The sequence below is a fragment of the Triturus cristatus genome, chromosome 2_2 (genome assembly GCF_964204655.1).
Source record: "Triturus cristatus chromosome 2_2, aTriCri1.1, whole genome shotgun sequence".
In the NCBI taxonomy this organism is placed as follows: domain Eukaryota; kingdom Metazoa; phylum Chordata; class Amphibia; order Caudata; family Salamandridae; genus Triturus; species Triturus cristatus.
Window position 1 is genome coordinate 685578814 of NC_140582.1, and position 18538 is coordinate 685597351.

Sequence of the window (18538 nt, forward strand, 5' to 3'; positions counted from 1 at the left end):
ATAATACATGCTTCAGCCCCTGGTAGGCCTCTGGGGAACCTATGCCCTGGGTACATAGTATACCATATACTAGGGACGTATAAGGGCACCTCAGAATCCGATCTGTGGTGTACCTAAGGTACATGGAATCAATTTAGAGAGGAAGCAGCTAGGCTGGGGTCCTGAATAGCAGGACCCTAGCCAGACTACAGTAAAAAAACAGTGAAACATCAGCAAAAAGTGGGGGTAACCATAAGAGGCAGATCCTACTCTCCTACACACCTTGGCAGGAGGAGAAACAGAGTCCGGTTCCATAGTGGGCTTGTAGAAAACAACACTTAACAGCTTATTGTCACCGCTTGCCGTTTGTGAGTAAGGATATAAAGGTACAGTGTCAATACCAAATTTGCTGTGCTTGTTCGTTAACAGCCCTGAAGTCCATTTTTAAGGGGGCCAGATTAACAACTTGTGACATTTGAGGGCACATGGCAACTTCACTGTCACATTTCTGCCTCCCTCCCTTGCGATAATCCACTGTTCCTCCTGCCCCCACATTACCTTTATGTCCAACCATCTACAGCAGGGCCTCTATTCTGTCAAGCTTGACAGACAGAGAGAGAGAGAGAGACATTCAGTATAAGTTCCTCAAGCGCTAAGCAAATCCTGTAGCAGAGTTTGTTAACTAAAGTTGCCTCTGGAGCTGGAAGACTATCTTGCTCAGTGCAAGTGTTTGCAACCTTTTCCTGGGATTTAGGGGGCCCGAGCTGCCTTCATTTTGCATTTTGACACAGGCTCAATTAAGGAGGGAGAGTGCTAGAAGGGCTGTGGGCACACTCACTAGATAATTGCCTACTCTGCTCAGACAGCAGCACATTCCTTAATTGTAGTTGAGTTAGGGCGAGAAGATTTAGGGTCAGAGGGGATGTTACAATCTACACTTTCCACCAATTAAATATCTTGAGAAAGCAGCCCCATTGCCCATGCCAAGAAGTTGTCGATAGTGGTGTCCTTGGGTCCAATTGTAGGAGTAGCAGAATTACGTGGAATTGTGCGCCTAACCGTCATTAAAGGGTGTTTCCTAGGAAAGGTAAAAGAGAGAAGGCCCTGCCCGGACTCATCTGGTCGTGGATGGCTGCAGACACGGCCGCTGTTGACCCGATCTTCGCTAGGGCACATCCTGTGCTACGGGCTCACTCTGCTGGATTTAAGTGCCTCTGCAACACTGTTATGGGCTGCCCTGCCTCAAAACTCCCAGATGGATTCAGGGCTAAGGAGTCCAATCCAAACACCGCCCCACACTGCAGCCTCTCTGCACTGGTCTTCAGCACCCCAGAAGCACTGTGACAGGCTGCTCCACCTCCCCAAACGCTCAGATGTTTTCTGGGCCAAGAATTCCTTTCCACACAGCAATACCAATCTGTATTTGGAGGGATTTGAAACAGTTAGGTTTGAAATATGTGAACAGTTAGTCCAGGGCCAATTTTTAAACTTGTGGTTTGTGTACTGTCTGTGGACCTTAATTTAAAAAATAAAAGCCAACTCTTATTTCACGAGGGAGATGTTGTTCTCATCATCCATTTCAGGTTCACTATCTCAGAGTTGGTTGGGCCTTCAAGTTAGAAGGTTCTGATTGGCTGCCCACAACAGAAAGCAACTGATGTTACTGCATCTGGGATTCAGTTCCAAGTCCTGTTAAAAAATAATATTTATTAACAAAAAAAACACAGTTTAAGTGAGGCTACAATTCAAACAAAACCTACAAAACACCAAAGTTTGCCAGATATTAATCAATACACTAACCATAACCGACACCACCAGCACTGCTTATAACCTATGATATTATATCACACAAGGCATTACATTACATCATCCATGATGTTGCTGTTTACTTTACATTACGAACTCTATATAAACTTTAATGAATAAAAACAAAAAGGGTCTGTAATCATTTACAGCATAGAACTACTTTCTGTACAGGGACTGGTGCAAGGACTGGATAGAGACTAGTCCATGGAGACAACTCCTGCTGTGCAAAGTGATTGGTGTATGCTTTAGGGATTCCAGTCTCCAAATATTTGGGTGAAGGCCCTATGCAGCTGGTGTTGTTTTTTGAGAGACATTGAAATGCAGATTTTGACATAAAGTCGCAGCCTATTGTCAACCACCTCTGAGCAAAGCCAAGGTTGTGTGCACAAGGTATTACCTTCCTGTGGAGCTCTGGGTGCATGGCCATGTTATACAGTCAAACCCAGTGCTATTGACAAAGGCTGTGTGTAGTGGGCGTTTCTTAAATGTGGATGTTTTGGTACAGGCCATCATTGAAGTTTATTATGCTTCACATCTGTGAGGGCGAGTCCCTTGGATGCTTGGCGCATTGCTCTATGGCTAAGCTGTGTGTAGTTAGTGTTAACCAACTCCGGAGGACCTGGCTGAAAGGCAAACCGAGTGGCCAGTCTTTGCTGCACATTGACAAAGGTTATGAGTATTATAGGTTGGCTGCTCACAGGACTGGGATAGTGTTGTACGTCCAATACATATTTCCAACGACCGAGTATTGATCTATTTCTATGCTGTCATCAGTAATGTCCTCATCCGTCATTTGAGATGTCAATAGTGGTCATTTGACCTGTCACGAGGGATGTACTATGTGAATTTGAGAGTTTTGTAAATATACATTTGGGTGCTATGATGAGAAAACAATAACTGTAACCTTTGTGTTTGTTTAGCAAATTTTTTTAATTTTTTATTTTTAATCTTTTTTCAGCATGAAATATTTAATTGCTTCTTAACACAAGTTGAATACTAACCTTTGCTATGCACACATTTTAGCTGTGACTAGTAGGGAATAGCTGCAGTGTCTGTAGAAAACTGTTGTAAACATTTTGCAAACCATTACAGGACATGGCAGAAAAACCTATGAAGCTGGGGTTGAGATCACATTGTTATTTATGGTTAGCCCTTGTATCAATGATTGTGTATGCAGAAGCGCATTACAGCCCTACACCAACAGCTAATCTGCACTCTGCCCTTTATTCAACTGCACTCAGTAGGGGTAGCCTGCAAGGTCTTGCAGGCCAGACTCTGAGTGATGGTGCAGATGTAACCTCTGGCCAGTACCTGCAACCTATTCTGAATGGGCATCTAAAATCCACAGTGAACAGTTTTTATATGTCTACAGTGGCGAGTCGACTAATGGTCTCAAAAAAGGTACACTGCATGGGAGTGATGCAGGGTCTGGACTCTGATCAAGGACAGTGTATTAACCTCAGTGTATTCCATCCCTATTACAGACAGTCTTGGCCATGCGCACAGGGAGTTGACTACAAGGAGTACAGTCTTTCAAGCTTGCCCTGGTTTAGCTATGTCCGATGGGGAGTAGCTTGGCACAACCTCCTTATATCACACATCAAGGCTGTGTGCATCCTTCAAGTTTGTCCCATAGGTGCTGTACTGGGCAAATAGTACTAACCCCTCAGCAGTAGTCCCCTTGATTGTGAAGCTTGCACCCAGTGGTGATGTACCGCCAGGGCGGTATGAGCTCTTTGGCAGTTGGAACCTTTGGGACTGTGAAACTTGCACAGGCTCGCAGGTGGTAGTGGTCTGCAGGGTAGGTGGTACTAGCCGCTCAGCATTCGGGTCCCTTGAGTCTGTGAAGCTTGCAGCCGGTAGTGATGTATCTTGGGGAAAGGGGTGGTACTTGCTACTCTTCAGCCAACCACCAGCGTGCATGTTCTGCACATTAGTGGTTTCTGTGACGAGACCCTACTATGATTCATTTTTTGAATTTTTGTTTGATCTGTGACTCCAGGTATTGGATTTCCTGGTCTTGCAAAAAAAACCATGTAACATATTTTATTTTTTATTTTAAACCAGGGACCCTCCACAAGGGCATGGGGTCAGAGAGTTCTCGTCTTGCCTCCTTTTTTAGGTCGAGCCTGAGCCAGCGCACAAGCACTGCTCTGTGAAGATCTGTCCTAGTCAAGTATGGAGAGAAGCTTTGCCCACACCCCGGCCCATATTTTTGATTGGCTTGTGTCTTTGTCCTTCGTAAATGCTTGTGTCTGATTCATTATGAGACTTATTAGTCCCCCCTCAGTGTGGCCATGTCGTCATTTGTATCCTCTCATGGTTACTGGCCCCTTTACTTAGTTGTTACACGGTGCGTGCACTAATTCCTGTAATGAGGTTCTCTTACTGCATGCATGACGACGTGCCCTACCTGGACAATGGCGGAGCCGATTTCCCAGCGCTGCACTCTAATTTTATTTGCAGCTTCAAAGCTGCATCTGCTCCTTCTCCAGCTACCGACACTCCTCCCCCGTCTCCCGTTCATTTTGGGAGTTCAGAGTCCCGGCGCGCCCCTTCGCACTGAGGTCTCTGCTCTTAACTACTTACAAGCTACCGCTGGCGTGAGATGACCCCTTCTTTAGTAAATCATGTTCGACGTTTTGAAAACATCCGTTGTCCTGCCAAACACCAGTGCAGAAAACACGAGACGCCTGTTAACCGTCTTAAGTGTGCGGGAAGTGTGCTATTGCGATGTTTGGCGCGTGGATACTTTTTAAAAGGGGTCGAGATGCTCCTTAAACTACTAATGAAACTAGCTACTAATGTACCACATATGTTCATCAAAAAAAGTCTGTAAATAAAAACAATGTCAATATTTCCATGGTCAACACACATAACGACAAGAACAGATGCGCTCACATACATGATAACACACGCACACGCTTACTTGCACATGTAATGCATATGCATGTAATTTTTTACAACAATCACAACTATTCATTTCAAATATTCTATATGTAAATGTTATTAGAAATGTTTGAAATGGTTTTCGTAAATTTACTGCAGGTACTGATACAGTATATAACTATATTCCATCTATTCGAAATTATAAATATGTCATATAAATGCAATATATTCACAAACATTTCACATTATTCTTATCTATTGGTGCGGCGTAAGGTTGTCGAGTTGGCAGACTCAGGGTTAATATGCATTTGACCTCTCGCTGACCAATGGGCACTGAACTTCCACCCGGCCATTTTGTTGTTGTTACAGACATTGGTGCAGGTCAGGCATTGAGCGGCTGCCTGTCTCTGCCTGGACACATGTCTATCTCTATAGCTGTCTCCCTGTGTCTGCCTGTGTGTGTCAGTCTGTAAAGACAGAAAGCCCCGTTCACAAGCTTGGTAGAGCAATACAATGTGCCAAGAGATAGGTTTTATTTTATGTCAACAGAAATGTTTTCAGTTTAAAACCCGAATAGGAAGATTACACAAAAAGACCGTCACCATCTGGAGAGAAGGTATGGGTCGACCTTTGAGAATGTATTTTTATTTCACAGCAGCCTCCTGACCTACAGGTATGGCCAAGGAGACTGTCCCCAGCAGACTGTCGAGGGTACAGAGGGTTTAGGGACAGGTACTGTGCCAAAGCCACCTGACTGGTTGTTTTCAAAAGCCTGTTTTATTATCAACACCACCATGACCAATACCACCACCACCAATACCACCACCACCAAAACCACCACCATCAATACCACCACCACCAATAATACCATCACCAATACCACTGCCATCACCACCACCAATGCCACCACCTCAGCACCTCTCACTCACTAGTGGTAGCAGGGGCACTGTATAAGGCCAGAGCTGCTGCCGCGACCATCCTTACCTCCCGCCATGCTTGTCATAAAGCACAGCCCGCCCTGCACCAGGAGGTGAAACCAGGGCCCTACTACAGCTGGAGTGTTTTTTATTAGGCCAAAGACAGCAATGACACTACGCAATGTGACACTGTGCACTCAAATCACGGAGAGGGCAGGAACTAGGCCCCACCCGCTCTTCCTCTTGAGCCGCGACAGTGTAATCACAGAGCGAAAGGTGTTGGAGCGCTTTGTTAGTGTTTATAGCTCAAATCATATGTAATTCTCAATTTACACTTTGGGGCCGATTCCGATACCGGGTCGGACAGCTGTCCGTAGCCTTACCGTGCGACCGACACGTACCCGTAGCCGGTCCGTCCTGTAAAGTAAGTACGATGCGCATAACTGCCAAAAACATGACTGACACGTAGGCTGTGATTCAAGCTCCATTCCTCGTCCGAGCCGTAACTCCTAATGCTGACCCGAGTCGCCCGAAAGCGGTATCCATAGCAGTTTCCGGCATGACAAGTACGATGCGTACTTCCTACGTGCTGGACGGGTCGCCACGTACAGGACGTCACAGCATACGGAAAACAAGCATATCAGCTATGATTCGCGCCACCACTCAATCCACGGCTACGAGACGGACAAGCTTGCAGCGGGTACGAGACGGAGCAACAAGCAGCGTGTACGACAAGAACACATCATCAATCCCATCGCGCAGGTCATACCAGTACTCTACATCTATGACCGGATCAGGAACTGAGGCCGACGGCGCAGGCGGTAAGTCAGACACCTACCACATAAACAAACGACACGTACCCACAAAAAGGGATCCACATCCTGACCACTTACAACAGCCCACCATAGGGGTTGCATGGCCAGCACCACTAACAACCCCACCCATAGGGGACCTGTTGCCCATCACTACTGCCACTCCCAGCCATAGGGCTTATGTTGCCCATCACTACTGCCACCCCCATCCATAGGGACTATGTTGCCCAGCACTCCTTTGACCCCCACTCATAGGGGACCTGTTGCCCATCACTCCTGCCACCCCCACTCATAGGGACTATGTTGCCCATCACTACTACCACCCCCAGCCATAGGGCTTATGTTGCTCATCACTACTGCCACCCCCAGCCATAGGGGACCTGTTGCCCATCACTACTGCCACCCCCAGGCATAGGGCTTATGTTGCCCAGCACTACTGCCACCCCCAGCCATAGGGCTTATGTTGCCCATCACTACTGCCACCCCCAGACATAGGGGACCTGTTGCCCATCACTACTGCCAACCCCACTCATAGGGGACCTGTTGCCCATCACTCCTGCCACCCCCACTCATAGGGACTATGTTGTCCATCACTACTGCCACCCCCACTCATAGGGGACCTGTTGCCCATCACTCCTGCCACCCCCACTCATAGGGACTATGTTGCCCATCACTACTGCCACCCCAGCCATAGGACTTATGTTGCCCATCACTACTGCCACCCACACCCATTGGGGACCTGTTGCCCATCACTGCTGCCATCCCCACCCATTGGGCTTATGTTGCCCATCACTACTGCCACCCACACCCATAGGGGACCTGTTGCCAATCACTACTTCCACCCCCACCAATAGGGGACCTGTTGCCCATCACTACTGCCACCCCCACCCATAGGGCTTATGTTGCCCATCACTACTGCCACCCACACCCATAGGGGACCTGTTGCCCATCACTACTGCCACCCCACCCATAGGGGACCTGGTGCCCATCACTACTACCACCCCCACCCATAGGGCTTATGTTGCCCAATACTACTGCCACCCACACCCATAGGGGACCTGTTGCCCATCACTACTGCCACCCACACCCATAGGGGACCTATTGCCCATCACTACTGCCACCTCCACCCCCACCCATAGGGCTTATGTTGCCCATCACCCCTGCCACCCCCAGCCATAGGATGGGTGATGTGCCACACATCCAGCATACTCCAACATCAGGTATTTCAGAAAAATACATCCCCCCTAACATCATGACAGAAGTGTGTAGTCTGTGACAAATGCCCACAACAGTGATTATGACTTCGAACATACAATGTAACTAACAGCACATGCGTGCCCAACACATGAGTGTGACATACACAAGGCAAGCATCCCTATAGCACTGTGGCAATGTAAAAAGAACACCCCCTCACTGTGTAGAACAGAAGTTAAGTGGGGGCTTCCAAAATGCAGCAGATGTTTAGCATTGTGGTGATGGGGACTAAACCCCCCCTCATCACAGTGACCAAAAGGTAAGTGTCATCATGGTCAAAGCTGAAAATAACAAACATCCTGTATGATCGCTACTCCCAACACATTAAACACTTCCGAGGCAAACCAGTGGTTGTGTTCCATTCCCACAGAGATGTGAGGCTAACAGTGCTGTGAAAACATAACACACTCTCGGCCATGTGCAGACAAGCACCACACATGGGGGCCGACAATGCATACATTACAATGACACTAGAGCAGAAGTGACCATCACCAAGCATGCACACATCTCGAAAATAGACACACTAATCAAAACAACATGTGTAGACTGTAGGTGTCAGCTCACAAAATCACATTCCATGCCAGCAATGGCACCTAACAACCAGGACGAATGTGCACAATGATGTGATATGACTCACAGGGACAGCAGGGAAAATCACAGAAACAGCATCCAGACAAAGGCCCACAACAGCAATACCAATGCACAGGTGGAGATGCACAAGCCCAAACAGGCAACCTCACACTGCACATCTGACACAGCATGTGTGTGTGTGTGTCACAGTATCCCCAGGCAACTACACAACACATGCCATACAAAAGTAAACCATCATTGGGACACCCTCAGTGGGCAATCGGGCATTGGGAGATGAGAGGGAGCACAACAGACACATGTGACGCTAGCTGGAATGAACACCAACTAGCACAGCAAGAGACTGACACACAACAGCACTATCCCCAGGGACCAGACATTGGGGTGACACAAGCATGCATGACACCTCCACTGTGATGACAAAGGCAGAAGTCGTACAAACTGGGAAACCCAGACATGTGTCCTGTGCCACAAACATACATCACACATACACAAACACAAATCACTCAGCATGGCCCCTCATCCATGGACAAACGGGAGCTAGAGGACCATCCATGCAAACATTTACATCAGTCCACCCTCAACACCACACACCCTGAACTGCAACTATGTGTATCTGTGAAGCCCACATGGACAGGTGACATTGCACATGCACCCATGACAAACACAGGAATGTTGGGAGGAACTAAGGTGCACAGACACATCACACAAGGACAGTTGACAACCCTGGGGAATGACAGACATACTGCACAGTATGTGGTACATGGCCATGACCTCAAAGCTCACGTAACCTGGAGAATCCCTGCCACAGTCCCAGGACAATGCAGAAGCCAAGGAGAACCATAAGGCACACATGCTGACACCTGCCAGCATCGCAGCCATGAACCCGACAAGTGGGAGCAGTCACACACACATACAAATGTCTCAATCACTGAAAGGTACCACATAGGGACAACTACATGATTTGGCAAATAAACAGGTGCCTTGGGGAACCCTGACTGTGTCCCATCTGTGTCTGACAACATCATCACCACTCAGAACTGACAAATCCCAATGATGATACACCAATTAACAGTAGTGTGTCATGCACCCACACATCTGGTAGCCTATTGGAAAAGTAGTGGGATGAACCCAGTACCACTCAGCAAGCATCAACAACAGGAACATATCAAGGGAACACTGTCTGTGTATGAACAGGGATGTGGACACACACACATGCTCATACAACACACATCATGAGCCCAGGCCATGTCACTGGACAACACACTTACTTGAGGGGACCCAACACCTGTGGAAGCCCAGCTGTGCCAAACAAATTCACCGCACGTCTCACTCATGTCTGCAGAACACTTGGTCAGTCAGCCATCAGTTACCACACAATGAAGGCTCTGGGCACAACAGCCTGGGTATGTGAATCTCCTCTAAGTCATCTGCACATACCCAAAACATATGTCTAGCATGTTGCACAGAGGACCCAATTCCTCCGATACCAATGATGCCCACACCTGTAGGTCCAGTGTTGATGAGCACAAAGTCTGTGGAAGTGACAAATTGGACAATGGAAAGCACATCATATGTGCATGGGTGCAAGCCAGAGATGTGACCATGCAAATGAAATCCTCACAGAGAGATGTCCACAAATAGTTGATCCTGACACACCCAGGTAGCTGCAAAGGATGACATGGATACCCACCAGAATAGGATACATATCTCATGGACCACAGGGTGTACCTCACAGCAACACATCAGTATTTAACATTGGAAACCAAGCATCACAGGTGCAAGGGCATGTTAAACATCATCAACATAATGTACAGCTAAATCTAGTTCACAGGGATAAAGAAAAAAGATTTATTCAGCATATTAAAAGTTAAACGTCTGTTCAAACAAAAGGCCAATGGCCAGTCCATGTCCAAATGCCAAGGAGTGAAGTAGAGTGACAACGGTCACACCTTGCTTGCCTGCACTGCTAATGACCGGGGTCATCCCCTAGGAGGGGCATACATGGGGGCAGGCCAGGCACCGCAGGGACAGGATCAGAGCACAGCAGAAGGAGGCAGTGAAGAGGTGGTGGATGCAGACGAGACACTTGTAACTGCAGTGGAGCTGACTGAAGTGGTGGGTGCTGTCACAACTATGGGGCATAAGTCAGATGGGGTGGGTGCTGGCACAACTCCAGTGGGCAGGTTAGATGGAGTGGATTGGGTCACCACTGCAGTGCCCAAGTCAGACAGGGTGGTCGTGGACTCCAATGCAGTGCCTACATTAATGGGAGCGGAATGGGGGGCAGGTTTACATCTATGCCAACGTTGTTTTGCAGAGTTAAACATTGTTCGTTACTAAGTTATATGTTGTCTTTGGGGCTAAATATGATATATGATATCAAAAATATCCTGGTGAGGATGCAACAAGGCGCTATCAATCTCAAAGGCAACCTGGAATCTGTATTTTAGTCGCTTGTTCTCTTCCCTTGCAAACTCTTGACAAGATAACTTTTTAGTACTTTATAATAGCGCGAACTTGACCCGGTATCTGGTATCAGAGCACTTTACATAGCACCAGTTGCGTTACAAGAGGACACATTCATTTTTGTTAGGCACAGAGCGATTAAGTGATTTGCCCAAAATCACACGATGTTCAGCGTCATTGCCGAGACTCTAACTCGGTTCCCCGATTCGAGGTCGACCGCCCTAGCCGTTTTAGAAAGATAAAGCAAGAGTGATACGCTACAATAAAAAACTACTTTGAAAAATTAGGACATATGGTTGGACTATTTCACCTAGAAGCAATATCTGCTTACAGACGAGCTGGTCCGGGTTTTAGACTCACCATGATGTCTTCTGTTAGGGATAAGGGGGTAAATCCATCAGCATCTTTTAGCCCAAAAACATTCCTAAATGTGGCTTGAGTTAGTTGTGAAATACGAAATCTACATAAACTCAGAGAAAGCTTAAAGAGTTTGCCTTCATCTTACCACACCTGTCACCCTGGGACCAAATTGTTGCTCTTTTAAAAATACAGAATATTTCTTATTTGATGGCTGTCTGAGAAAAAAGCAAAAACTGTATTTTGTTTCTCATAGAATGGCAAAACACATTGTGCAATGAAGTGAGTGTTTTTTTTTCTAGAAATGTCATCAACAAAAGTAAAATTGCAGGCTAAAAGAGAAAATAACTGTTCACTCTTATGATTGCTTTTTTATATCTGGCCTAAAGATAGCTTTAGCTGTCTTGCTGGTCTTTGCTTTTCCCAAAAAATAATGATGCTCCCTCCACACAGTACAAGATATTGGGTCGTCCAGCTCCAGCCATTGGATACCTTCAATTTGAGAGACTGCATTTAGCTTTTCACAACACAGCCGCTGAAAAAGAAATCCCCCTTTGTTAAACAACTGCAGGGACTTGTATTCCCCAGTGGCAACTATTATCTATGTATAGTAGGGTGTCATCACTTTAATAAAATATTTGTTTCTTAAATTGAAGCCTATGATATCGACTCACTATCTTAAACCAGCTTTGGCATATTTATATTGGATGGAAACAAGTATAAATTAAGATTTTAAAAAACAAAAACACGTATTGAGCCATGACATGCAGGCTTTTAATTTTGAGACATCATCAAACTTATCACCGATCCTTTCTGCCGAACTTGAGTAAGTCTCTTCGCGCCCAACTTGCTCTTCTTTCTGTGGTTTTTATTTACTATTTTTTTTTTTTTGCATAGGCGAGGAGATGTGAGCCGCTTGTCGAGCCTGGGGTTCTGCATTCTTTGTAGTTTGCCATGAACGGCATATGGGCATTCTCTTTGTGGCGAGGCGCATGCCTTTGGTTTCAGCTTTACATAGTACCAGAGTGTTTGCGATTTTGTCTGTGTCGCTCTTCGGCAGTGTATACGTTTGTTTCCATCTGCGTTCATTTTTGAGTGGCACATCCCTCCGCTTCAAATTACGGACTGCAGCAGAACCGCGCACGCTAAAATATATGGCTCTGATAAACCACACTGTATTCAGCTAGGCTTGGGTTGGGTTGCATATCACACAAACCACAAGTCTTTGTCTCTGCAGACAGCATACGTTATATCCCGGGCGTCCTGCAGCGTCTTTTGGTGGAGGCAGAATGTTTAAAATGTGTGCAGTAAACGTCACATTTTGTAATACGCATTTGCAATGCAATAGGTCTCGCAATTGCGAGATTGAGAGGTATTGGCATTGTAAATGACAAGGCCTTTTATTTATGTTTTAAAAACCAAAACATAAATAAAAGTAATTGTCAATTACAATGCCAATAGCTCAAACTCGCGTGAATGCGAGACCTATTGCATTGCAAATGCTTGTTCAAGTTATCACCCAAAGGCACAAAAAATTACCATCCCATTTGGACAGTTCCTATGTCTTCGTAGGAACTGTACCAATTTAACTGATTACGACAGGCAGTCCTGTGTCATGAAAGCCAAATTTATTGCTAGGGGTTACCCTAGAAGATTGGTCCGGGACTCTTACAAGAGAGCACGGTACTATGATCGTCAATATTTACTTGGCGAAAAAACTCCTAAACAACAGGATCGTCTTGTATTTATCACACGACATTCGACTATGAACGACACCATACGTCAGATTGTCAATTCTAATTGGCACATCTTGTATGCCACAAGAGATGAATCAGACCATTTAGCAAAACCAATGTTTGCATACCGTAAGAATAAGAATCTAAAGGACTTAATAACACGATCATGTATGCCACAAACTCCATCTACCTTGACACAGACCACCTTAGGTGGACTGCCTGTTTTGAAGGGTAATTTTAAGTGCATGTCATGCATTGCTTGCAAATTTGCGTTGGAAGTTAAACAATATTCCATCAATGGGGTCAATGTAGACCTACAAAGCCTGACTAACTGCAAGACAACTAACATTATCTATGCAGTAATTTGTCCCTGTAATAAAACCTATGTAGGAGAGACATCTAGGTTAATGACGACACGATTAACAGAACATAGGTCTGCAATTAGGACGAAAAAATTGCAAGCACCGTTGGTACAACATTATATTGATCTCAATCATACCACGGAAGATGTACGATGGTTGATCCTAGAAAAGATCAATACCAATGGACCTCAAGGGACGGAAATTCGCAAAAGGAGGGAGGTTTTTTGGATATTTTCTCTGGATACAGACAAAAGAGGCCTCAATAATGAAATCCCGTGGAGTCAAGCAATTCGCTTCAATAACTAACTGGTTTTTATCCCAGATAGCGAAGAAGAACTATATTATGCGTGTTCTCTGACTCATCAGGTGGGAACGGGGCTCATGTTCAAACTAGAACCTCAGGTGATTTATGCGACTATGGCACACAATGGGGCAGGCTTATTGTCCATGATCCCAACAATTAGTCATTCATAATTGGAGGATTGACTTGGACGTTTTAGAGATATCACATCTATAGTGACAAACACACTAAGGGACTTTGTTTCAGAACCGTACACTCCGCAATGGATTCATCATATGTAACTTGGCGAGAGGGTTGGATTTACGTGCTCTTGATTTCCAGCCAAATTACCACCTGGTGCATTTCCATATATTTATGTATATATAATTATGGAAATTCTTCATTACACTGATTCGATTTAATACTAGCTTAAGATGGCGCCCGCTTGTTCATATCCTTAACGCTAGGAATGGTATTCATCAATCGGCACACGCTATTGGGCGCCACAAGATGATGTCCACAGGCAGTAACCAATCATTGGCAAGTTTAGGGGCTATATAGGAATACTGGCACAACAGTCCTGTTTGTACTTCGATCTCGGAAGCGGAAGTAACGTACACCATTTTGATGGATGATTGACGGGATTGTGTAAGTAAACTGAGACCGCAAGATTAGCATGTACGTAGCTTGGTCCTGATGAATGTGCGATCGTTACTCGATATCAGGCAGGCGCATTAGATGAATAGAAAACATGCATTGGTTGTTTACCGACTTATTGACTTGATATAGGGGCTCCGTTGTCACTAAGATTCTGATAGAAGTCGGCTAAATATTGGAAGTATCTAATATGAGCACCTATTGATGCAAGACGGTGCATCCCTAGATATCCCAACCATGCAAAATTATATTAACTAGAGAATTCTAGAGCTTGTAATACTTTTAACACTACATTGCCTTGGAGGAATATGAAACATATACACTTTCTTTTAGATTGTGATGCTGCGCCCCTAAATAGAAGCGGCCATTCACACTTTAAGCTTCATGGGATCAACCAGTCGTGAATATTTGAGCCGTGTGAGTGATCAACAGTAAGTGCATATTTATTCTTTCAATCTATGCTTACTGGTAGTCCCCACGTTAGTTTTGGGCATTCCACAGTGATTTCACACAAAGCTGGTTTCCTTTTCTTTTTTTAGATACGTCTTGGTTACTATTGATGAATCTGCGTGAGCTAATCAGCCACGTTTGACTCCCCATGACTATTTGTAGATCTCCGACAATATTGGACACGAAGCTACCTTAAAGAAGAGTTGTGGGCACTGTACCGGCCATAATTGTAATCAAGAACTCTAGATAATCAAGAACTCTAGGTAATATAGGCTTGTCTTAGCTTTGTTCCATTTTGCTAATGTCCATTCTATATAAGTAAAATCGTTTCCGTCTAAGTGTACATGCAGTCCCCATGTTAGTATGGGGCCAGGAATATTCAGTTTGAACAGTTGGTTCCCCGTTTACAGATACGCCGGGGCAAATTTTGGCCATTTTGCGTGAGCTGACGGGTTGCGCTGCAGTTCTCGCGTCTGACTACACAATTCCACACCATCGACATGAGACTAACTCTAAGAAGGATGTAGACCCGATACCAGCCATCGTCATAACCTAGCAATTAAGCCTACACAGGGATATTGTAGGCCAGTTAGATCCCGCCTATACTATGCTCGGTACTGCACAAAGAGTAGTAAGGGTACTACTGCAAATGTGGCAGGTCCGCACATCTTATCTCTATAAGGCTATTCAGGGGTATTTATTAGATATCACACGTGATGGCCCATGAGACACTATGGATAAGATAACAGAACTGGAGATAGATTGTATGAATTTGTAAATAAAGTATTATGAGTAGACTTGTTTCTTCTTTTTATTGATTGTGCACTTGAGTCATTTTGTGTATATAAACGATTATAGTTTGTTTTTTCTTATTATGTTGTAGGAGCTAAGGAATCATGGCTACCTGAGGAAGGCTGAACGCCGAAACGCGCGTAGTGTGATTTAATAGAGCCATGTTCAAATTATGATATTAATTGGAATGTAATTTATCGACCAATATGCAACGATATAGTACCCATAACATGTGTTTACTGTAATATTTCTTGTCTTTTTTGTTTCCCCCCCTATGTTGGTTATAAATAAACCTGTACATGATCTTGGCAGAATCACCAATGTGTAAATCAATTCACAATTGGAGTGATTGATATAAAGAGTAATTGTATATAAAACTAGGAAATTATTGAACATAAAAGATACGAATATAGCGAGATCTGTTTGTTCATAGGGTATTGAGAAAGCTAAATGGATACATTGTATGTATGTATATAAATAAGATTATTGATTGATATGCAATAAATAAAAACACAGAAATTATAGAGCTTTTTGGGGTCATATTTGGTCGCCATGACGATATAGTGCACTTTTATACATATTTTTCTTTCTTTTTTTTTTTTATAGTCTACCTTGTTTGAATAAGTTTCCTATATATTGATTCGCTAATAGCTGCTATAAACCCTGATATAGGAAACTACATTAGGGGTACCCTTGTTATATTGCATTATATATACCCGTCTCCATACGATTCATTGTCCAAGGCGTACGCCTGTCTCGGACCATGCCTGTCCGACGCATATGCATGATAGTCACCCGCGTCGTACCATATTGCATTCAATGACAAAGCGTACGCACGGCTCGGTCATGAACCGTGCAATGCGTACACATTGTCACCCGCGTCGGACCTCATTGCGTTCAATGACAAAGCGTACGCACGGCTCGGTCATGAACCGTGCAATGTGTACGCATTGTCACCCGCATCGGACCTCATTGCATTCAATGACAAAGTGTATGCATGGCTCGGTCATGAACCGTGCAATGCGTACGCATTGTCACCCGCATCGGACCTCGTTGCATTCAATGACAAAGTGTATGCATGGCTCGGTCATGAACCGTGCAATGTGTACGCATTGTCACCCGCATCGGACCTCATTGGTGTGACTGTTATACAGATGCAACACACATTTACTGGCTAGGGACACCTGTGCACACCCATCACACTACAGCATTGGCCACACAGTGTCCCATGGCATGTAAGGCTGCATTCCCTGGGTGTTTGGGGGGCACATATGGTTTGTTGGGTGCCACTTTGTGCAGGCACTCCCAGGCTGTGCACATGTACATGGGGGCAGAATCGTTTGTGTGTTGTGCACATTACCACTTTGTACAGTAATGGGCATGAGTCACGGACAAAGTTTCAGGTTGGATATGTTCAGGACAGGTCACATACACCCTGAGTCCTGGGGGTGATGGCATGTATGTCACAGTGAGACCTGTAGCCACAATACTGATGTGCACCCACAGTCTGTGTGCATGTTGTGTCTCAGATGTGTCTGATCAAATGTGCCCAATGGGTGACAGTCTCCACATCCATGTGGTATATGCATCAACCTTGATGGGATGTGTGTCTAAGAGACGTACATGTAGGAACAACAGTGGCCACTACCTGTGGAACCTACGCTTGCCTTGTGGTGTGTACGTGCTACGCCATGTCCATTGCTGTGTCGATGTGGCAATACAGGGACCCTGGGTTTCTGCATGGCAAAGATCTGTGATGCCTGGGAGACATCAGGCCTCACTAGTCACTGTGGTGTGTGTTTGGAACGTTGCAGCAGTACATAGGTTGAGTGACACAGCCAGATGATTGGCCATTGCACTACATGGGACTCATGTGGACATGTGGAACTGAGATGTGAGGTGGTGGGCATGTAGGTGACATATGTGTCCATGCCCAACAGCACACACCTCAGTACATTGTGTAATGTCATGATCTGGCATGTGATATTGATCCTGGTCATGGCCACATGGGTGGATGAACTGACAATCTTCCTTTGTGCATCTCTGTACAGCAGGGCATCAGCTGTCCATCGACCGTTCCCAGATCTTGCAACCATGCAGGAAAGCGACTGCATCAGACGGTACCGCTTCACCAGGCCACTGATTGAGGAGTTGGCAGAGCTGTTGGCGCCACATCTGCTACCTGGCCAGACAGAGTCTACAGCACTGATCCCAGAGGTGAAGGTGATGGCATCCCTGCACTTCTTTGCTACTGGTACCTTCCAGTACACTGTGGCTACTGCTGGTGGTATGTCGCAAATGATGTTTAGTCGGGTGCTACGCGATGTCTTGGAGGGGATGTTGCATTTCCTAGACCTGTATATCAAGTTCCCGAGCCCAGCTGAACTCCCTGAAATAAAGGATGCCTTTTATACACTGGGTAGGATGCCAAACGTCATCGGATCTATTGATGGGACACATGTGGCCCTGATACCACCACAGGCACATGAGATACCGTAAAAGGAAGCACTACCACTCCATCAATGCTCTGGTGGTATGTCTTGCTGACATGTCGATCACACATGTGTGTGCACAGTTCCCTGGTTCTGCGCACGATGCCTACATTATGAGGAGTAGTCACATTGCAACCCTGATGTCACAGATGCCAGCTCAGCATGCCTGGCTTGTCGGTGTGTACTGACTGTTTCTCATTGTGTGTGTTTGTCAATGTTGTATTCCGCACTCCTACAAAACTCAGCTACTTGTTTATTTTTGTGTGTGTAGGTGACTCCGGTTACCCCAACATGCCGTGGTTGCTGACACCCCTCAGGAACCCTGTGACACCTGCCGAGCTGCGCTACAATGAGTCACATGGTCGGAGCAGGAGGGTGATTGAGCGGACATTTGGCCTTCCGAAAAGCCGCTTTCGCTGCCTGGACAAGACCGAAGGGGCCCTCCCATATGAGCCTGCAAAGGTGTGCAAAATAATCCTTGTATGCTGCATGCTACACAACATGGCAGTGCAGAAGGAGGTGCCTCTCATCCAGGATGACGATGACGATGACCAACCTCCGGCACCTGTGGAGGATCCCGGCCTGGGCCAAGATGCCAGTGATGATGAGCAAGAGGGTGATGTCCACTCACAGCTCATCAACAACTTCTTCACCTGAATGAGAGTTCCAAGGGTTGTTATGTGAATGTATGGAGGTAG